This window comes from Manis javanica, chromosome 5 (assembly GCF_040802235.1).
Source record: "Manis javanica isolate MJ-LG chromosome 5, MJ_LKY, whole genome shotgun sequence".
Classification (NCBI taxonomy): Eukaryota; Metazoa; Chordata; class Mammalia; order Pholidota; family Manidae; genus Manis; species Manis javanica.
Genome location: NC_133160.1, coordinates 14734146 through 14758139, shown reverse-complemented (window position 1 = coordinate 14758139; position 23994 = coordinate 14734146). Strand labels below are relative to the sequence as shown.

General features: G+C 43.0%; 1 protein-coding gene across 1 annotated transcript in view; it reads left to right on the top strand.

Moving 5' to 3' along the window:
- Positions 1–23994, top strand: part of TOX2 (TOX high mobility group box family member 2) — a 189550-nt gene that overhangs the window by 36823 nt on the left and 128733 nt on the right. The window contains exon 3 of the mRNA XM_073236573.1: positions 13930–14063. The gene's annotated coding sequence lies outside the window, so the exon portion shown is untranslated. The remainder of the gene's footprint in view (positions 1–13929; positions 14064–23994) is intronic.

Here is a 23994-nt window from a genome sequence, read left to right as displayed (position 1 = left end):
TTTCGGCATGCATATTTTCATACATTTTTATTTGTACATACGATGAAGTAATTTTATCAGGATTTCCTTGTTACCGGATTTTATTTCCCCTCCCATCTTTGGAGTGAGCTGCTTCAGGCTGCAATTTGCGGTCCTTTTCCTGTTAGGTCAGATTGTTTGCTTTTATGTTTCAAATGTTTCTATAGAGTTTGTTCTGCTCTCTTCTTCAGGAATACCAGCTATCGAATATTGAATCTCTGTTGTCTCTCCTATGTGGGTTTCTCATTCTTTGGTCCTTCGCCTCTATAGTCCACATTATTTTTCTCACATCTATCCTCATCCTTCCTGATTTGACATTCTTCGGTGCTGCTGAGTGTTTTTATTGCTTCTTACACCATTTGTAAAAATGCTGCAATAGCATTGTTTATTTCCTTCATGTTTTTTTCTTAGTATTGCATATTCTTTTGTTAACCTGGCCTGTCATTATAGGATCTCATTTTGCATCGTTTCTTCTTTGGAGTCCTTGATATGTGTGTGTGTGTGTGTGTGTGTGTGTGTGTCCATTCCATTGAGAGTGGAAAGTAGATTTGCTCAAAATTTTCATCTATTTTATGGGTTCAACTTTTGGAAACATATTCCTCATATTTCTATGCAGCTGTGTTTATTTCATTCTCTTTTGTTGCAATGTTTTTGCTTATGTCTCCTTTTGTCCTCTTTGAATGGGATTCTATTTAGGACTGTTATACGCCTCAGACTAGCATGGACAGATTTTCCTTGCTGATTTGCCACACCTTACACTCCACCCCTGTGTATAGCTTTGGAATCATCTTCCTAGAACCATTTAAGTGTCTATATATTTAAACACATTTAGAGAAAGATTTATGAGGACACAAAACCAACAGAGAATATTGGTTACTTAGGATAGGATTGGAGGCAGAGAGAGAGTATTGAATTTTTCTTTAAAAATCTCTTTTTAAAAAATGGACAAACATGATGAATATCAGATAAAATTTGCCAGTGACTAAGTTACCATGTCAAAAGATGCTTGACTGTGTTACTATCCAATGAAATGCAAATTAAAACAACACTGAAACATCAACTCTTACACTTCAGATTGGAAAAACCATTAAAATTTTATAATATCTAATATGGTAAAGATGCACTATTTCAAGATTTTTTTTTAAAAAAAGGAAACTTGAAGACTGTGTCATATAACTTAAAATATGATTTCAGACATTTTGAACCCAGACTGAAATGGCGCTATGGACAGAGTGGGTTAATTTGGTCTTTTGTTTTCACTAAAGCAATATTTCATATACTTTTAAGAACACTGAACAAATTCAAGATCAGGCTGTGTGTTGCTTGGGGTTGCCATCGGTTTTTCTGGATGGTTGTGTTTTGCTGATTTCTCCACTGCTTTATCAAATTCCAAATATATCAACATTGTACAATAACATACACAGGGCCTGAGGGCTTCAAGTTCCTGTCAAGGTGACCTTGTGGCCAGGGCTGATGGCTCTTGCCCTCAATCTCTACTCTGGAGAAACTATAAAAATGGGAGAAAACATGGGTATGTGGAATTAATGAAGACTTAGAAATTCCACGGCTGTCTGAAGGCTCTCTTGAGCTGGAATGTGTGTCTGTGTGAGTATGTATGTGCACCTGTGGTGTGTGGGTGTGTGTGTTTGGTGTGTGTATGGATGTGTGGTATACATGTGAATTGTATTTGGGGTGTGTGTGTGTGCACATTCATATATGTTGGAGTATAGGACAAGCAAAGTTAATAGTGGGAAGATAGGTTAGAACAGTGATTCTCAGTCCTGGCTGCACATTAACTATCATTCAGGAAGCTTCTAAAAATATCCACACCAGGAAACGATATGTAGTACAAATATCCTTGTTTGTAGGAGGCTCATGTTGGAAGTTAAAGATGAAAAGTTATGATGTCTGCAACTGACTTTCAAATAGTTCAGCAAAGCAACCCCCACTCCCCACCCGCACGCCGCAGAGAGTGAGACAGGAAGCAAATGTGGCAACATTTGATGGATCAGGTGAAGAACACACTCGTGTGTTCACTGTACTCTTTTTCTTCAATTGTTTTATAGGTTTGGATTTTTTTTTTTAAATGCAGTGTTGAGAAAGTCAATACTCACCTCTGCACCTCATCCCCAGGAATTCTGGTTTATTAGTCTGTGGTAAGCTGGCATTTAAAAAATCTCCCCATATGAGTCTAATGAAGAGCCAGGATTAAAATTCACTTGATTGGAGGGAAGCTTTTTAAAATGCTGCTCTTGCTGCTTCTCCTGAAATGCCTTGATGCTGTCTCTGACTGCTTGATGCCACGTCACGAAAGAAATTAGAAACAACCACCCAGAACTCCTGTGTCAGTGGAGTAAGCACAGGACAGCGAGGTGCTCTGTTCACAGGCCATCATGGCACCGTGAACTCACAGGGCAAAATAACTAGACACCTGAGAAGTACATCCCTTATGAAAGAGAGACGAGAAACTGAATGTATCCCATCTGAAGCAGAATTATTGAGATGAATGGATCCAGAATTTAAAATAAGCATTATAAAAAGTTTTAAGGAAACAGAGAAAGATGTTAATAGTATGAAGAAAAATTAAGAAATTGCTTAAAAGAACCTGGTAGAAAAATATTAAGCATGAAAAATACAATAGTTGAAGTAAAGAATGAATACAAAAGTTGGGGTGCATAGCATGATGAAAACAGCTAAAGAGCAAATTAATGAAAGAGAAGATGAGATTGAAGAACATTCCCAAGAGGCAGCAGGAAATCATAAAGAGGGAGAAAATATACTTTTTAAAATGCTTTGAAATATGGAGGATAGAAACTGCCAACATGCAGAAAAGAAGAACTCTAGGAGAAGGGAAAAAATGGAGAAGATGAAGTGTTTGAAAGAGTAAAGATTCAACTTTGTAAAATGGTAGACAAGAGGCCCTGGCTTGAAAAGGCTTATAGAACACCAAACAAACAGATAAAGAAAAAAAACACCTACACCTAATTAGAGGGAGACATAAGAACATGAAAGATAGTTTCTAAATGTTTCTAGAATGAAGCAGATTGCCAACAAACAAGAATCAGGCTGACATCTAAGGGGACACTACGAGTAATATGGAAAGTAAGTAAGAGTAGACAGGAATATTGTCAAGTTTGAGAAATAAATAAAGGAAAATAAAATTGAGTATGTGTCTTAAAATAAATTAAGGACTATTGTAGCAGTTACTACAACTACTAGAAGGCCAAAAGCCAAATGTATAACTTTTGAACTAGCAAAAAGGAATTGCCATCTAGTGGGAAGCAGGAGAAAAAAAAAGAAAGCCTTCTAAGTATAAATTGTGAAATATGTTCTAATATAACAACAATTGCAACAAATGGACATGAATTAAACTCACTAATTAAGAGACAGACACTGAAGGTTGAATTTTTTTTTAAGGAGAGGGTCAATATTAAGTGTTGTTTTTTTAAAAATAAGAAATACCCTTAACACAAAAAAGACAAAGAAAGTGGGGCAAAGACTGGATTCCAGGCAAATAGCAAATGAGATCTAGAGTAGCAATCAATGTGTAACAAAGTGACATTTAACAGCATAATACCCAGTAAAAGTATCATAATGAACAAAGCAGTTGTATACTAGTAAATGAACAAAGAGGTTGTATACTAGTAAATGGAACAATATAAAAGAAATATAACCAAGACAAAACATATATGCACTTACAAGTATGCACTACAAGTATATCAAGTGACAATTGACAAAACCTCAGGGATGATTCATTATTAGTCACTGGGCATATCATATTTGTCTCAGAAATGGACAGATTAGGTGGTTAAAAATAATCAGAAATATTTTTTAAAATCTTTGCTGTTGGTGTTTGGAAAGTTCAAGATGTACTTTAGCATAAGTACATTTTTGCCCCTCTTGCTGGGTGTTGATGGGATTTTTTAAAATCTGGCAATTGATGTCCTTCTCCAGTGAAACTGTTACTGTTTCATTGCTGGTGTGCTGTGATATTGTGAGTATAATAAGGGATATAGACCTGGCTTTTGCCAGTTCCTGGCACAGGCTCCTAAAACCCTTGGGGTTTCTTATGATAAGAATACCTGGTTATGTTAATTAGGTGACTTTTGGAAAGCTCTTATGTACCCTAAGAATGAGGGCTGTTGATGGGTTAAACCAACCAGTGACTAGAGGGTCAGAACTTCCTCGGAGGAAGGGAGAGGGGCTGGAGGTTGAATCAATAACTAATGGCTGATGATTTAACCAATCATGCCTCTGTCATGAAGCGTCTGGAAACACCCAACAGGAGGAGGTTCAGAGAACTTCCAGGTTGGTGAACACATGGAGTATGTGGGGAAAGTGGTGCACCTGGGCGTTCCATGCCCTTTCCCCAAACCTTGTCCTCTGCAGCAACTCCATCTGGCTTTTCCTGAGTTATACCCTTTTATTATAAACCAGCAATCTAGAAGGTAAATTGTTTCTCTGAGTTCTGTGAGCTGCTCTAGCAAATTCATCAAACCCAAGGGGGGATTATGGGAACCTCTAATTTATAGCCAGTGGGTCAGAAGCACAGGTGACAACCTGGACCTGCGACTGGTGTCTTAAATTGGGGAGGAGGGATGGTCTTGTAGGACTGAACCTTTAGCCTGTGGAATCTGCTGGTATCTCCAGGACGATAGTATCAGAATTGAATTGAAGTGCAGGACCAGCTGGTGTGTGAGAAGTGCTTGTTGGTGGGGGGCTTCACCAATACTGGAACTGGTACCGGAACCTGTTTACGTACTCCCCTATTTCTCCAGGACTCCCCTTGTTTGTAATTGCATTTGCAGCCTTCAACCTGAAAAGGTCCCTGGAATGTAATATACTCATGGTTTCTAAGGATTAAGATGTGGACATTTTGGGGAGCCATTATCCTGCCCACCATATTCCCCTCTTTTTTTCCCTCTTTTTTCACATTAGAGGTTTTCCTCAGATGTCTGGCAGTTTGTGGTTATCTGAACATATTTAGTAACAAGGGACTAAGAAATTCATTGGAAGCTCTAAAAACACAAGTGGTGCTTTGGCTGGGTGATTTGACTGGCCATTTCTTTTTTTTAATTAAAGTATCACTGATAAACAATCTTAAGAAGGTTTCACACGAGCAGCATTGTGGTTACTACATTCACCCATATTATTGAGTTCCCGCGCACACCCCATTGCAGTCACTGTCCATCGGTGTAGGAAGATGATATAGAGTCACTACTTGTCTTCTCTGTGCTGTACTGTCCTCCCGTGACCTCCCTACATTGTCTGTGCTAATCATAATGTGACTGGCCATTGCTTTAGACAACCCCAATGTCAGTGTCTTAGGGCTTTTAAAACTTGTTCCACCAGTCACATTCCCCAGAGAAGACTTACAGTCTCCTGCCTGGAAGAAGAGGGCCTGGCCTCCACAGTTCTACAGCCTGAGTGGAGGAAGAAGTTTGGGGATTTCATGACCCAGGGTGTGCATGTTGACTGAAATCTTTAATTTCCTTCAACTATGCTTGGTGTCTCTTATGCAGAGACTAGACAGTTGGCTTTCTCCCTGGGTGTGAGGAGTCGGGTTATAGGTGTCCGACTGTCTCCTAAAGAAACTTTGGACCAATCCTCCAACTTTTAGTGGAATCCTCATCTCTACTTCCAGGGATATCTGATAACAATTGCTGATGGTTGGGGGGAGGTTTTAATGTGCATTGACTGGAACAGTTTTCTTAGTTCTTGGCTAAATATGTTTCAATTGTTCCACCTTTGAAAATTTTGTTGTTGCTTTTTCTCCTATTAGTCCTTACTAATATCAGTCTTATTTATTGTTGCTAAGTCCCCTTATTGTTGCTTTAACAACATTCCTAAAGGGAGCGGAGCTCAGAGCTTGGGTTCAATTTATCATTTTTAACTTCTAGTTGATACTGAGTCCATTTTTCCACCCTTTTTTGGGCGTGGACCAACCATATCGAAGTGCTGTCAAACTACAGGAAAAGCTCTTAGCCACAGGCTTTCTGCAACAAAGGCCCTAGTCTTGCCACCCCAACAGGTATTTGCTTTGATTTTGTTCTGTAATTGGGAAAATGGCTCCAAGATGATTGTCTCCATCCTCCCAGATTCTGCATTTACCTTAACATCTGTGTGTGCGTGTGTGTGTGTGTGTGTGTGTGTGTGTGTGTGTGTGTGTGTATGTGTGTGTACTTTCTTCCTTCTTTGGTGTGTACCCTCAGCAGGATTAGGAATCTGGGTCAGAGATGTCACGGAGATGTAGAGATGTGACAATATTCCTAAAGGGAATATTAGAATACTGTGGCCTCAGAATACTGTCTATGTAGGGAAATGGGTCTCTGATTTTCTCATGACCCATCTGTGTCTTTCTCATGCCTCCAAACTGAAGAGAGCCATATCTGCATTTAGTTTTATGACCACAGGAATATCTAATACCAGCTATGCTTAAATGCAGGGTAACCCCAAATATAAAGCACCTCCAACCATTTTCCAATTGAGAATAGCCTCCAAATTCTTGGCCAGCTTAAATATAAAAAAACCATTAGGGTATAATTGAAATAGATTTTATTGGAATCATTTTAAATTTTATTGGAATAATTTCATTAGAAATACACATTTAAAATTACATATTATAACAATGATTTAGTTTGCTGGTTTTTTCCATTCATCTCTTAAGGAACAGTTTTACTCAAACTCTCCATCAGCATTTTGGTATCTTGGACATCAGTGGCTTCGTTATCATTAGAGCCATTTTCAAAAAACTCAACACAGTTTTCACAGCGCATCTTCATTTCCCTTTGAGGCATTTGAGCTACAGTAATGTTTGAATCTGTATTTTTGCTATCACAGAAATTTTTATTCCAAGCCACAATAACCCATTATGTTAGGACAGGTTTTAGTTGTTTAATTTGTTCTCATGGTGAACGTGCATGATTTCCACAGACAACCATTTCCTGTATTGATTTGAAAGTGTACTTTCAAAGGCTTGTTTACAAGGACATCTGACACTTGGAATTGTGAGGTGATACCTCCAGCAATAATTACTAAATCTGTGTCAAATTCCTCTGCCTTCCTTATTTACTGATTCTGTCAGGTGCCATCTCCAATCATCCCGAACCAGCATTGATTGAGATCACGTCAGGCTGCTGTTTCTCCCCCCCACAGGATTCTTGTTCAAAATAAAGAAACAGAGAGTGTATTCCCATAAGATGAGAGATGTTGGAAGAATTCATATTTAGGGCAATTCTTTTCTGAGAGTGAACATTTAGAAATATGTAATATTTGGAGTAAATTCCATACTAAATGGGTTTTACTGCTTATTGTCGGTTCTCTTTCATCATGACCTCATTTCTGGTCCGATGCGTTGATCTATTCAATCAGTGGGCTTTAAGTACAGTGGTTTTAAATGTCATTTACCCACTGATGACCCTCAGATTATATCTGCAGTCCTGACATCTACCTTGATCTTCAGCTTACATATTCACCTGGCAATCGATGTCTAATAGGCACCTCAAACCTATAATGTCCAAAACAGAACACAGCAGTATTGATTGATCTCCTTGCCCTGCTCTGGAAGGCTCCCCTATCTCAGCTAAAGACTCCATCATTCACTTCGTTGCTCAGAATCAAACCTCTAAAGGTTATTCTTGATTCTTCTCTTTCCCTCAGCAATTCCCACACCCAGTTCCTCCCCAAGTTCTAGTAACTCCTCCTTCATGTTCACCATTAATCTGACCGCTTTTAACTGCCTCCACCACCCACAGCCTGGTCCCAGATAGTTGTCTCTTTTTCTCCTGGACTTTTGTAAAAAGCATTAAGACTGGTCTTCCTGTTTCACTCCTGACCCTGTACAGTCTACTCTCCACACAATGGCCAGAGAGGGATCTTTCTGAAAACATAAAACCTTTGCTCAAATCGCTCCTTTGGATTCTCTTCCCATCACTACTAGGCTTACATTTTGGGGGTTCCTCCTCCTCCTGGGTCTTGCCCTGCTAACTCTTCCCTGCTCCTTCTGCTCTCAGATGCCTTCATGTAGGTGTTATATTTACATTGTAATCCATTTTTTTCTGGTTCATTTAGTGGTCATTTTGTATAAATGTCTCTGTATCCTGTCTTACTTCTGGATGGAGCCATTTGAACTCCAAAGTTGAAAATACGACCTGTTTGTTCTTGGGTTCCTCAGAAGCTACTTCCTTTGGGGTCATATAGACCTCGTATTTCAGGGGACAATGTGGGAGGATGCTGGGGTTTAAACAAATGGAGCTGGGTGGGAACACCCTGCAGATAATATTCAGTGCATCGCCCATCCCTCCCCTCCCTGCCTTCTCTCGGCTCCTCAGAGATCTCGCCATTCCAGTACTGCCGTCCTCTCTGTGATTCTTATCGTCTTACCAGATCCATTCCGAGAAACAGTCATTGGATTTGCTCTTCCTGGTGAGCTAGTGTGGGGCCCAATCAGTGTCTGAGGATGTGTTTTTAACTCACAAGACTCAGACCGTCTTGGCAGGGCCGGAGTCCTTGAGCACGAAGGGGGCTTAGAGAGCTCCCAGAAGGTGGCCAGGACTCCTGCCAGCTCCCGGGGAGTGCTGAATTTGGACTTCTATGACTCTTAATGGCTGCACTACCTTCATTTCTACTGAGACTCACTAAACCCAAGTTTCTGGAAGTGGGGCCCGAGAGTCTGGGTCAGGCATCTGTGAGATCTTAAGGTGACCAAAACCAGAGAATCTCTGGGCTGAGCATTTATGATGCCCTGAGGTAGTATTTTACTCCTTTGGACTCATGAGTAGAGCAGTGTGGGGAAAGTTATGTTATAACCAAAACAAGTCAGCGAGCTTAGTTTCTTATGCTAATGGTTGCAGAGGCCTCATAATTACGGGACACACAAGTGTCCCATAATTAGCGTCTGCTGTTCTGTTCCTGGTCTGATTGTTCTGCAACAATGGCCATACTCAGCACTGGACAGCCTGAATCCCCTCAGCTCTCTCCCCTCCACATTCCATTCTCATGAGGGAAGAGCCCTGGAGTGCCCAGGACCTTAACCCTTTCCTGCCAGGGCCCCGAGGACCAGCGCTGTGGTGGGGGAGGTTCACGATCTGGTGCTGGGCATCAGGGAAGTGGGAGAAAGGTTTTGTGGGATGACAGTATGTGGGCAGCTGGCACTTTGCAACTAAGATTGTGTTTCTCACTTACACGCAGTAAATTAACTTTTGGGACTGAGGCACAGGAATCTTTCTGGGAATTCTGATTGTACCAGGATGGGGGATGCACTGATGACATCCTTACCTCTTTCAGGCTGACGAGTTGGTTAAGAGGGCAAGGCAGTCGACTTATCCCTAGCCAGTATCTGCCATTCAGACTGTCAGAATAGTCTTCCCCCTTCTCAGCAGGATTATGAGTGATCCGACAGCAGACAGGTTTGTGACAATGACTCACGTTGGGTCCTACAACTTGTGTCAAATCCTGACTGTCAGTCACCAGCTATGTGATTTTAAGAAATTCTTTAATCTCTGAGTTCTTTCCTCTTTTACAGTATGCTTGGCATGAGTTTAGCATTCAAAGTTCTGACCAATGGATAATACTTGGGATGTCCACGGAAATCACTTGGGGAGCTTGGACAAGGTAAAAACTTAGCTCCATTGAGTTGGAATCCATGAGGACACAACTAACTGAAGGATGGGTATTTGGGGAATATTCTAACATTCTGCAGGTCCTTTAAATGGACTCAGTTCAAACCCATCTGTGAAAGATCTGGAAGAACTTCACCATGTAAAAAATATGTGCTTTTGTAGAGGCATCCCCTTAAATTGTGCACACTGGCATATTGAAGCAAGTTAGCAGGGAGCCAGCCTGGACAAGTGCCCAGCATAGACCTGTCTCTTTTCGAAGATTCACAATGGTCTAAACAGTTTACTTGAGTCTCCTACTTAATCCTAAATTTGTACTGTTAGTCTGGGCCACTCCTCTGGGCTCCAAACCCATGTATCCAGCTGCCTGTCCACCCTCTCCACTTGGAAGTGAACAGACACCTCCAGTGGGAATTTCCAAGCTGAACTTCTGATCTCCCCAAACTTGCTCCACCATCAATCTCAGTGGCAACTTGTTTCATGGCAACTCAGTTCTTACAGTTTCTCAGGCCGCATATTTTGGTCCTTAATGTACGCAGAGTAAGGTATCTTGGCCATCGTCATGCTACCACTCCATCCTAAACCACTGTTACCTCTTTACGGCATAATTGCCAAAGGACCTAAATAGTTGTCCTCTTTCCACCCTTGACCTGCTCCAGTCCAGTGTCACTTCACAAGAGTCCTTGCACGAATGCTCCACCTCAAATGCAGCCCCCTACACCATTCCATTTCCCTGCTTTATTTTTCTTCTTAGCACTTAAGTCATAATCTTGTTTACTTTGTGATTGTCCTTTCCTTCAATATAAGTTTCACAAAGGCATGGATTTTTGTCTGTTTTATTGGTGTTGGGTCCTTTGTGTTTAAACAGTGCCAACTGTATGATAGGCACTCAGTATATATTTGTTGAATGAATGAATAATTGTCCATAACATCTGTCCATAACATCATAACATTACTGCCTTCATTTTACTGACCAGGAAGTGGAGGTTCAGAAGATAAGTTATTTTCCCCAAGGCCATGCTGTGAGTAGAGAGAAAAGCTGAGTTTTGAACCCAGGACTGACTTACTCCAGAGATCGTTTTTTCAAGTGTGAAGAAGGAGCCATTTTTGCAATCTCCCACAATTTCCTTCTAAATGTGGCTCCTGCCTTTGTATTTCAAATGAAGATTGCTATACCTACAGATCAACAGGGCAGTTGAAGTTTAAAACAGGGCTTCCTTGACCCAGTTTCTCAAACCTCTCTGCTCTGGGCCAAGCCACCCTGCCCTGCAGAAATCCGGGCAACTGTTGTCAGTAATGACAAGATAAGGAATTGTACCCTCCATGGCTTTGTTGTTCAGTGTTCCCCCAGGTGAGGAATCATAAGAAGAAAAATATGCAAACCATGGGAAGACCCACTTGCACAGAGACATTTATCACTGCGTTACTTGCTTATGCAGTAGAATCCCTGAGAATTATTAGTCTGAGCTCCAGGGCCCAATGTTAAGAGGTCCGAGAGAAGAGAAGGAATATGCAAAACATATACCAAGGAGTGACCTGGGATGCAGGAGAAAAAGTAGGGAAATGTGATCTGAAGTTCAGTAAAAAGTGCATCAAGGAGGTACCTAGCATCCAAATTAGGAAATGATCTTATATGGAGAAAAGAATCTCCTTGGAAGGATATAATAAGATTTTAATAAATGTAGTAATAAATAATAGGACTTCCTCTCCAAGATAGAAGACTTAGTACAGTAAGGGTGATCCATTCTTCTATGATTAGTTTTTATATCAGTGTAATTCCAATAAACACATACCTACAACCCTCCAGTTGGTGGGAATTTAACAAGCTTGTTATAACTCTGGAACAATAGGTGTGAAAGAATAGAATGGAATTTCCTGAAAAGGAAACATTGTGAATGGGACTTACTCTGTTACCAAAACACAAAATAATGAAAACTAACTGGAAAAGACATGGGTGATGAATGGAAGGGGCCACAGAGTGTAGCTAGAGACTTGAAGCTATTTAGGGTATCATGAAGTTGGTGTTTCACATTTGTGAAGGAAATGGTGACTTATTCATTACATCGTATGTAAATTGGCTAGCTATTTGGATAAAAAGTTAAGCTAGAAACTATCCTCAGGTCTTATCCCAAAACAAACTTCAGAGGTAGATCAAAGACAAAAAGCAAAAACAAAAAAAAAATCTGTATTTCCATACAGTATTAAAAAAAGAGAATATTTTAGTAATCTTTAGAAAAACTAAAGGAAAAGATTTACGATTTAATTGCACGAAGATAGATTTCCACAGATCAAAAGAACCCATAAAGTTAAAAGACAAACACCAATGGGGAAGAAAAACTTGTGAAGGAAAGGATTAATAGTTAATACCATATTTATTTTGGAATAGGGTTAAAATTGGAAATTAAATAAATACTTAGGCAAGAGGAGAAAGAGCCTTAGACTCTGTCCACCCACCACTTTCTGTAGATCCATCCGTTCTGGACCCTCCTGTTCCTTCCCCTCTCGCAAGGGGTAGAGATGGGGACCAGGAGTCATCCTGGGAGTCATCTTCCCCTCTGAGGGTGACCCCAGGGAAGTTGAGGCCACGCTGGGCATCCCAGCAGGAGGGTGAGGGACTAGGTCTGGTGGCTGGGGGATGAGGTGGGGCGCAAAGTCTGAGTGTGGGGTGAGGAGGGGGGAGTGTCGAAGAAGGGGGGCTTGGGGGTGGGGAGGCACACGCAGGGGGTCAGAGCAGAGGTGAGTGGCGGTGGGGGGGAGGTGTCCATAGGCCCAAAGCTGTCACTTTGCATCCCCTACTCTTCCGATTTGCAATGAGTCCCCATCCTCAGGAGAAGTCACCTTCGTGTCTTGTTTTCAGCAAATAATGGGATACATCCCATCTTGAGACAATAATTACTTGGTTCATTCATTCCACAAATGATTTATGGATTGTTTGCTTGGAAGCACACAGAGCTAGGCACTGGGAGCCCTCACCATGCCCTGGCATTTATCAATTTTAAGGCACTGTGAGAGCACGTGGATTTAAAACGGAAAACCACCAGTAGCAGTTTTCTTGGCCAATTCTAATTTGCTGCCTTTCAGGGGGCAATGTAGGGTCAGAGAAATGTAGGGTGCAGGTCTCCGTTCCTAAGTTCACTGAACCTGCAGTGTGCCGGGCACCGAGGGTTAGTGCTGCTCAGTCTTGCGTCTTTACTAACATGACGCCCCAGTACAGGGAGGGCCACACAAGGTCCGAAGTGAAACCACCGCTGCGTTGCTACAGCCTGTTTCAGAGCAGCTGAGATCAGTTGCCTTTTTGGCATTTGAGTTTCTGGTGCTGGGCCAAAAAAAAAGGTGTTGGGGGGACATCTTACTATACATTGAGCAAATTTAATCCACTGTCACTTTGTAAAGGTCCATTGAAGTTTTGATGGAAAAGATGTTTTTGTTTGGGTCAGTTTCAGGACAAAGAGAAATGTAACGACCACAGGGCAGAATTGATAGTGTTTAAAAACATGTTCAAAGACCTTACACTTTGTCACTGAGTTGCTGAGCAATAATCAAAAAATTCCTGACAAGGCAGGGTGAGTGGGGCCAAGCCCCACCCATGGGGGCTGGGAAATAAAGGCCTTTCCTCCCTGCTGTCAGTGAAAGCAAAAGCCAGTCCAGGCTGGGGAAAAGGTTGTGGTGTGACATGCTGTGTGCTTTCTTTCCTGGACTAACACAGGAGTCCTGTTGGCATTCTGAAGAATCAGTTTAGATGTAGGGAACTACGTGGGCCGGACAGGATGGAGAAGCAAATGCCCTGGGTTCCACTTCTGGCTTCACCCTGGGCGACTTTGCTCAAGACACCCTCTCTGAACCTCTTTCCTCATCTGTAAAAAGGAAAATGAGCTGATGAGCAGCATCTCCAGAGACTGAGGATCAGATGTAACAATCAGTAGTTGAGACAGTCACTCCCCTGACACACAACTATGTTCCAGATAGAATCTAAAGCAAGACCAAGGGGCTGAATTCAAGGCTCCCTTGATGGCTGCTCCTGTCCTTGGTCACTACCACAGAGCTGTATCCCAAAGGCCAACCTTCACTTCGCTCTCAACCTCAATGTCAACGCACCAAAAATCCATACCATCCTTACTATTTTGAGGAGGCATCTCTCCAGTGTGAGTGCACTTCTCAGCCTGTCTTGCATCTAGGGTTAGCCAGGGACTACTACTCAGTAAGGGAAGGTGAGCAGACGTGATGTGTCACTTCCTGGTTGGGGTTTATACCAAGCCTCTGGGGCTTCTTCACTCTCCTGGCCTTTATCTGCTAGCTGGATGCAAAGGACACCAGGGCCCTGCGGGATGGTGGAGCCCAAGAGAGAGGAAGCCTGGATCCCTGAGTCACCACACGGAGGAAAGCCGTCAGCCAAGGAGGGACAATTAGATTGGATTCTTCAGGGAGCAGGTAACAGACTTCTGTTTTAAAATTTTGGGGTTATTTTTTTAGTAGCTAATGTTACCCTAAAAGATACACACTCTGCACATACCCACCTCCCCACCCCTCCCTACCCTGCTTCCTTCCCTTCTAAACCTCCCAGACATTCAGGGTGTCTGGATCACTGGTGTCATCGGTTCAGATGCTGGTCAAACAAATATCTCCCCTGTGTAAGGAGCAGGGCTGGGCACTGGGACACAGTGAGATTCCACCCCTACCCTTCCCTGAGATCGTAGTTTGCCCACTCAACTGCAAGTCCAGCTGCTGGCCTCAGCCCTCCTTCTCCCACCTTGTGATCCAGCCGTTCTTCTGGTCCTGGACTTCCCTTTCTCCAAAGACCATCCCATCCTCACTGCCAAGGATGCACCCTAGAGATTGCCTCTCCTTAGTACTGCCACTCCCCATCGTAATTAAAATATCCAACTTGCAGGCCTTACTGGACCATCCTCAGCCTTCTCACTTTTCCTTTGGTTCCATCCCATGGAGACTTCCAGAATCAGAGCCTCCTCCCTGTCTCATAATCTGCCCCCTGCCTCCTGCCTTCTCTTTTCTCTTAATTTAAAACTGACTTGAAGGCTGAGGGTTTCTATTGCTCCTCTGCAGATGCCTTCACTGCTTGGTACAGGAGGCTAGAGAGTCGGTGTGGATTTGGGAGGGTACATGTTTGGACATCTTTCTGATGGAGCTCCATGGCATGCTTATTTATCCTGATTCTTGCCTGGCCTTCCTTTAGACAATACCTCTCCCCGCCCAACATATACTGCCTGGAGTTTGGACTAAAGACACAGCTGCCCACCCCTGGGAACAGACACTTGAGTTACTGATGCCTTTGCAAAATGCTGCTGCTGCCTTTTTAAGTGGAAGGGTTCAGCCTTGGCCACAGGGGTTGGCTAGTAGAATGAGGCTGGATTTCAACTTCACTCACTCCCTTTGCACGGTACCCAACTGAGCATTGCTGCCTTGGCTTTGAGCTCCTAAGCCTGGCTCATGGGGATTTCCCTCTGGCTTTGCCTCTCGCCCTGCACCCAGGCCCTCCCTGCCACGCCCAGTGTTCTCTATCAGTAACCAGCTTCACGAGGTGCCTGCACAGAGTGGCATACTTCACACAACTCTGCCTTTGTTTTTGCGGTTTCTTCTAACTAAAGCATTTTTTGCTCAACCAGCTTCTAGTCATTCCGGAGACTTTGGGAGTGCCCTCATCCTAGAAGTCTGTCCGTACTCCTTGCATCCTTCCTCCTTGCCTCCTGCAGCCCCTACTGGGCACCCACTGCCCTCCACTGCCCCATATGCCCACACGTCTGTCTGAACATATCCTCTTGGGCAGGGGCCACATCTGTATCTTGATGGTCTGCCTTAGTCCTAGATGGCAACAGACAGAGGACAGCAGGCAATGGAATTAAATGAAGAAACGGCTCCAAACTCAGAGTGGCTGACAGGGTGAAAAGAGTCCGTACTGATAGATGGATTCACTCACAATTCACTGGTTCAACAAATGCCCTCTGAGCATACACCGTGTGCCAGGCACTGTGCTGGCCCCCTGTGCATGGTGAATAAGACAAACACTGTTTCTGGCTGTGATGGAGCTCCCAGTCTTAGCTTCCACATACATCCCTGGATCAGAAAGAGGAATGTGAACTGAAGATTCTGGTGGGAGCAGTGACAGTGACAGAGGAGAGGGAAGAGGCTACAAGAGCCTCACCTGGGCCTTGCCTGGGTGGGAGAGCCCATAACTTTGGCAGTGAAGGAAAGGAGGGCAGCAGCCTGGGCCTGGGGCCATTCTCTATCCACCCACCTTGAAGAGCCTGGGCCTTGCGCTCAGGTGACCAGCTCAGCCAGCTTATCATACTCCTCTCCCAACCCACCCTGGGCTTTAACTTTGGCTGGAGAGAGCTCCCAGTGACTGGGGCTGAATGACACTTGAGCCCCAGATCTAATCTAAGTAAAAGGTGGGGGAGGGGGTTGCTGTCCTTAGTGCAGAACCCTTGCTCTTGGGCACAGAGGCCACAGCAGAGCCAGGGCCAGCAGGACCCTTCCTGGGCTGGGGCCAGGCTGCTTGCTAAAATCTGCTCACCCACTGCTGCTAGACATTTTAATAACCAAGTTTAGGAGATTCAATTAAGATTGGGAGCCTCATCCCTCTTCCAGAGAGGCCTCACAATCGGTGTTTTTCTTTGGGAGAACATTAGTGGGGCCCTTTGCAGGGGTTTTTATACAGCAAGCAGCACAGACAGAGAAAATGAAAAAAACAAGTTTGGTTCAAGGATGCCAATAATAGGGGATTTCTTTTCTCAGTCTCCCCATGGAAGGTTGTCAACAGCGCAGGCATAATCAGACCGGTGGCTGCCCTGCTCAGAGAGGGGGACGTGTGCTCCTTTGTTGTGATGGGCTGAATAGGATGTCCCTGCACCCAGACCTGGCCTCCCAGCTAACAAAGGGCCCCTTTGTCACCCTGGGCAAAGAGTGCTGCCGAGGTTGCCACAGCAACTCAGGGACACAGACTTAACGTGTGAATGACATTTCAGACAGGAAGCGGGCATTCAAAAATTCAAATTTCATTATGTATAGTGGTTTCCTTCTCTAGATATTTTAAAGGAATCATATGGCAATCAAGAGAAAATATAAATAAGTCAACAGTAAATACAATAGCAAAGCAAACAAATATCATTGCCAGTCAGCCTGCTGGTTCCTCCTCCCTCCATGAGTGGAAAGCCTTGTGCAGGGCATCAATGGGGCCCCTAAGTGAGCTGTGAGTTCTTACCCAAAAGGCAATTGACACCATTAAAGAAAGTTGGAAAAAAAAAATCATCTGGAATTCCACCTGCTGGACACAGGATGCTTTTTCCTTGTCCAGCTCTGCATTCCCTACACGATCCCGGATGGTCCAATGCACGCCAGGCCAAGAGCTGGGGTGGGGGATGCCGAGATAAATCAGGTTTTTGTCTCCAAAGATGACAGCATAATGAGGTTCCCCTGTGTGTGTGATCTCCATACAACTCTGCAAGGCCTTTAGTTGGGTCCAGGCAGTCACCCACCAAAGGGAGTACCCAATGCAGCACGGGGTGCCCATGGCTTGATGGAGGAGAGGGAACCTGAGAAATGATTTGCTACCAACCCAGCATTGGCACTTGGTTGCTATTTGCTGGATGAAATGAGGGATAAGGGAGGGAAGGAAGGAAAAGCAGGAGGGAGGGCTACCTCTGCATTCAGTTAAAGGGGAAGGCACTGTAAATAGCAGGATGCAGGCAAAAGCATTGGGCCCAAATGTCTTCAAACAGTGACCACCATGACATACAAGGTATTTTCCCTTAACACTTTATTTAATAAGCAATGTTGAAAAAAATATTACAGTGACCACCTATATATGTACCACCTGGATTTGGCCATTAACATTTTATTCTCCTAGCTTAACATATATCTATCCATATAGCCATTTTTCTCTTCATCCATCAATCCATTCTATTGTGTTCTGACACATTTCAAATGCAGACATTCTTTAACTCACCCTAAAGTACATCAGTATATCATTAATTAGATGATTAATTAATAACCAAGTTTATTAAAACCAATTATTTGTTTGCATTTTTTCTTTTATTTACATGCTATGAGCTTACAAATCTCAAAGGTACATTGAGTTTTGACAACTGCATCCACCTGCGTGACCCAAACCTTTATCAAGATCTGGAACATTATATCTCCAGGAAGTTCCTTCCTGGTCCTTCCCAGTCAGTCCCTGATACACACACACAATCCACACCATTTTGTCATTCGCTTTTCACTTATGCTCATAGTAAAATGAACTGCCATGCTGCTTCCTAGCCTTTGTTGTAATTCATTCTTCTCTTCACTCATTTTATTCTTTAGTCACCCAGGGTCCGCTTTGTCCCAGGCACTGGGGATGTGACCCCATATGTATGGTATGTAAGGGTTCCGGAACCAGGTTGTTGGAGTTTGAATCCCAGTCCAGGGTTTTCTAGGGCAGGTCCCCTAACCTCTCTGAGTTTCACTTTCCAGACCTGTAGGCTGAGGATGGTGACAGCCACACCTCACAGGTGGTTGGGAGGATTAGGTGAATAGGACACATCAAACACTTAGTACACTGTAAATGCTCAATAAATTGTTTCCTGAGCAAGTCCACAGCTGAGTGGTTGCTGTCACAAGGGCTATGAAACCCTCTTCTTTCTCATGGTCATTAACCCAATTTCAGCCATTATATGCCCCACTTCTCTGAATATCTTTGGGCCAGGCAATTTAGGCTTCTGCAGAATGATTTCCTGAGGCCCCAAAGGAGGAGTCTTGGAGTAGAGTGATTATAGAGTTGCATATCTTTTATTTTAATGTAGTTGTTCTGATGTTTCCCCTAAGCCTGGGCCTATTTACAAAGCCACTAGTGGTTGTCACTATAAGGGGTTTTGTCAAATGTCATCTTCATCATGAGAAGTAGCAACCAGTTATCTACATTTTTCTTCTTTGCCAAAGCCTGCTCATCACCAAGGCCTCTGCAGGTGATGGAGAATATGAGCTAGAGGGGTACCTGGGTCCAAGTGGAGCATTGCTATTCTTAGAAGGGGCAACATTAGCCAGATACTCTCTTGCAGAAATGAAGGAGCCTTAAGGTCACAGATTCTTAAGTTCAGTTCAGGCAGTCTACTCCTGTTCAAAGCTGAGTCAATGAAGGTGAGCCCAAGAGTAGAGCCAAGAGGCACCCATCTTTTACACCTAACTCCTACTTATCCTACAGTGCCCAGCTCAGCATCACCTCCTTCAGGAAGTTCTCCTTGTGTTCCCATTCCACTTTGTACTCATATATGTTAATCATACTCTATTCAATGGGCTGTTTGCGTGTCCATCTCCCCAGTTCAGCTGGAAGCTCCTTGAGAGCAAAATTATGGTTCAATCATAGTTGACTCTCTAGTCTCTGACAAATACTCAGAAATATCTTTCATATATTAATTTAACAAGTATTTGCCAAATACCTTACAGATATTATCTTTTTTAAAAGCCTAGTTATTGCAGAAAATTTGGAGAGTAGGGGAGAAAAGAGAAAATATACAATATAGAAAAAAAATAGCCTAATGACAGACAAGTCTTGAGTATGACTAAGAAAAGAGGAGAAAAACGTATTGATATAGCAGAGTTTTTAAAACCATAAGTTAATACTAAAAACACCTTTACACCAATACATTTGAGAAATTAGAGGAAATAAACAACTTTCTAAAAAAGCTTAATTCACCACAATTTACTGAAGAAAAACAAAAGACATATTGATTCAATTATAATTTAAGAAGGTGAATCAGTTATCACAATTTTTCTTCCTATGTCATTAGGCAAAATCAGTATAACCTTGACACACAATAGCACAAAAAATTTAAGACCAAATTTCAATAATTAACATAGATGCAAAAAATTCTAAATGAAATAATTGCAAATTAAATTTAGCAGTGTGTTAAACTGTAAATTATGATCAAATAGAAGTTCCAACAATTATCCCAGGAATTCAAGGGTGGTTTAATAATAGGCTAGAAGATAAAATCCAGAGGATTATTTCAATAGATGCTGAACAAGCATTAGCATTAGTTATAAACTACAATTCATGCCAGAAAAAATCTCTTAGCAGACTAGGAATAAAAAAGAAATTATAATTGATAGACTATCATCAAAAGTTGACAATTGGTGTCTTACTTAATGGCTAAATGGTGAAATGTAAACAGTGTGTTTATTAAAGTGAGGAATAAGTAAGAATGCCTGATATCAACACTTCTACTTAACATTGATTCTAGAAGTGCTGGACAATGCAATAAGAAAAGACAAAGAAAGATGTGGTAAGATCACTGGAAAGGAATAGAAGAATTACCCTCTCTCTCACTCTGAAGATAACAAAATCATCTATACAGAAAAGCCAAGAGAATCTACAGAAAAACTGTTAAAACAAATACAAGAGTTTAGTAAGTTTCCTGGATATAAGATAAAACTCAAAACTTCACTTTTCAATACATATGTATGAAATCTCAGTGGATTGAAAAACTTGGTATCAAAATATCCAATTCTCCCCAAGTTATCAAAACACTAACAGGGTTTTCTTTTTTGCTCAAGCTGAAATTTATATGCAAGATCAGAGAGATGTAATGAGGTCTAGTGGTTATGAATGTGGGCTTTGGAGCCAAACTGGCTAATTGTAAATGCTGGCTATACCATGTACTAATTGTAGTTAAGTTACTGGGCATCCCTGCCTCATTTTCCTCACTTGTAAAATATGGATAGTAGTGGTACCTACCTCATGGACTTGTTGTCGAGATTAATACAGGTAATAGATGTACAGTACTTAGCACAGTTCCGGGCACACATCTAGGACTCAGTAATTCTTAGCTGCCATTAGCACTTCTTTTATTTCCCCCTAGATAGCTGCACATGGTGATTTCTTATTTCTTTTTGTGGGGTTTGTTCACATTTAACTTTTCTGATTTCTCTCCTTATTTAATCAGCACACATTAATATACAGGTGTGCATATGGCAGACAGAGGTAAGGAGACCTTTAGAGTTCTCAGGGAATATGTTCCAGATAGTTCACCCATTGCAGACTCTTTACGTTGTAAGACAATCTGCACAGTGTTAATTTAAACTCAAATGTTGTGTGTTATTGTAGGAGCATGGATTTCAAGTATGAATCCAGCTCCAAGAAGTCCTGGTATATGGGTTCAGGGACTTCTTTAAGGCTTCTAAGTCTCAGTTTCCTCATTTGTAAAAAGTGCTTCCATAATAATGTCCAACTTGAAGGCTGGTGAGAGGCTCCCAGAAGCTAAAGTTCTGGCTCTCAGCAAGCACTCTATGAATTTTGGTCTTCTTCCAAGGACTCTCCACCTTGTTTACAGCCCCCACTCACTCCAAGGAGTGTGAAATCTCCCCATGAAACTTCAAAGAGTGTGAAGTCTCCCAGATGGACCTTGGCACTGCCTCTCTGGAAAGTTGGAGGGGAATTGGGTCGGGGTCATGAGGGAGAAGTCTCCTCCCTTTGGGAGGTGTCTTTAGAACTGTTGACTAGGAAAACATCTTTTAGTAACAGTAACAATTAAATAGGGCTTCAGAGTTTTAGAAGTGCTTTACTATTTCCTCACTGCTGCTTGCAACAAACCCATTTAGTATAGGCTTTACTACTCCATTTTGCAGAAGTAGAAACTGAGGCTCAAAGAAATGCAGTGACTTGGCTAAGGTAAAATAGGAAGTTGAGCAGAGCTCAGCACTTGGATTCAGTGCCTTTGATGTCTCATGCTCTTGTGTGTGAAGGGGCCTTGTGCCAAAGTCTCTGCCATATATGTATTTGTCCATTTGACCTTTTATCTCACAGACATGTTGAGTGAGAGTTGTGAGCTGACTTGGCCAGTTGTCAGAAATAATGGACAGGTAGAGGGCTGTTGGGGGTGGGAGGTACAATGGCTAGGGCCCCAGGAATGCCCAACTGCTGCCCCGGATAATAGCCACTACCTCAACCAAGTTCCTGAAGGAGACGCATGAATACACACACACACACACACACACAATTAGATGGATCTGAGCTCTACTCAGTGTTGCAGACACCACTGGTGCTCCATCCACATCCCCCAAACCTCACCATTCCAGTGCTGAGGCCCCCAACTTCTGACTGCTGGTACCTGCATCTCCTTGTCTAATGCCTTTCTCTGGTTGCCAGAGACCCATTCTTCCTGCCAGGCTGAATTGCCTTGGAATTAATGCCCCCTGGGAGCAGCCTTCAACCAAGACTGTTAGGTGGTGGGTAAAGACCCTAAATCCTTGCTTTTCAAGTGGGGTATCTCTGGGCACATGTTCCACATTGTTTTCCAGAATTCCCCAATGGAGCTAAACTCCAATGGTCTACAGTGGTAATTTGTCCTTTATTGACTATCTTACTTCCCTTGTCTCACTTCCCCACTCCCTTCTTATGTGTTCTGGGATAACTGTCCAATAAACTAACTGCACTAGGATCTCTGATTCAGGATCTGCTTTAGGAAGACTCCAACTAAGAGAGGTGAGCTTTTCCCTGGGGTCCTCTCTTTTCCACACTGCAATCCACCTTAACATTCTACCACATCTTATGCATGCTGGCTACTAGAAAGGAAGAGAGAGAGGGGCAGATATGGCTGGGCTTCACCCACATGTGCTAAATCGTGACTCCTCTCCTTGGCAAATATGGCCTATCTGTGTCCTGGAATCTTAACAATTCAGAGGCTACTGCTTCCTGAGCTTGTGTACGTGTGTAGAGAGAAAGGTCATTGAAAGCTGTCCCTCCCCTAGCAGAGGGCATGAAGCATCCACGCTGTGTTAGCCCCTGTGCTAGTCACTGGAAACTCCAAGGTGACTCAGCCATTGGCTCTGCCCTGGAGATACTTATAGGGCAAACATGATTACGGTTTGGTAAGATCGTCCTGTGTGCAGATGATTATCAGAGCAGCAAAGTGCAGCATTGGGTTGGAGTCTTGAAGAAGTCTTCATCAAAGAGGTGTCACATGAATTGGGTTTTAAAGAATGAGTTGGAATTTGTTAAGGTTTTCAAGCCTGAAGGAAAAGAGAATAGGGTTAAGTATGCCCAGACCCTTAAAGCTCCCATCCAGAAGTGATACACACCATTTCCATTCTTGTTCCCTTGGCCAAAACAAGTTACATGGTCATACCTAACTAACAAGTAGGAGGGGAAAGATAATTCTACCATGTGCCAATAAGGAATGAGGCAGAATATTCTTTCAGATGAAGCAGACCTATAGATTCCCAATCTTGGGTATTTAGCTCCTCAGCCGCAGTTATTTCTTGTGGCTTGGTCATTTTGATTTAAATCCAAGACATTCCCCAGGTAAAGGAGTCATGGTTGGAGTAGGACTCATTTCCCTCTGGGATCGCATGGATAAGTGGACAGGTCTTATATTAACATTGCATTCTTTTCTGTATTTAATGCTTGGATATTTGGGGCCTAGCAGGCCCTGGAAGGACTGCCCCGTCTAGGGATAGCCAGTTCCTAGAGAGAGTAAACAACTCTCTGTACATGTGCTTTTCAAATATAAACTGGCCAGGTTAGAGCCCAAACTGCCAACCACCTCTTTTATCCAGTTCTCACACTCCAGGCCACACTGTACCTTCCCAAATCACCCAGGGCCAGGTACCAGACAACCAGGGAAAGGCCCTATGCTCCAGAGCCCTCTGAAACTATTCAAACTAGCTGATCCTAAGTCTGCTTACTCTGCCTTGCCTGTTTCTTCCTGCAGAAACCACAATAAATGCTCTTGCCCACACCTTTCCCCTCTCCCTCTGGCTCCCGGCCAACCTTGGTGCTTTCCCAGGTGCTCCCGCCACACCACCACCATGGCATGGTATGCCCCGTCCTCCTCGGAACAAGATAACAAGCTATCTTTTCAACAGCAATTGTATCCTGACCTGTTTTCCTTGCTATATCTAAATAATAATAAAACATATTAAGACATATCTATATCTGCTATATCGGCTATTTATGATATCAGAAGCCGATATGTATATCATATGAAATGCACATTAGTACATGCAGATATTCTTGGTCCTCAGTCTGGGTTCCTGGAGGCAGGGCATGACCAAGCTGGCCTGAGCCAGCGGTCACTGGCTGAGAACTGAGACTCTCCTGTCACGGATTCCACATGTGGTCAAGAGGAAGATAGGAGGGTTCAAGCCCCACTCACATCCTGAGGATGACAAATGGGGCGGGATGTTTCTTTGGAGGAAGTGAGCAATCAACTTCCTATCTGATCACCTGCCAACATAAAAGGGCAAGCCCAGGTTTGGGTCTGTATGGCTTCTCTGCCAGGCTTCATGGAGAGCCTTCCCAGAGGCCTCCTTGGTGCTGACAGTCTCATTAGAGAAGGGAGTGAACAGAAGTGACTGATGGGATTGG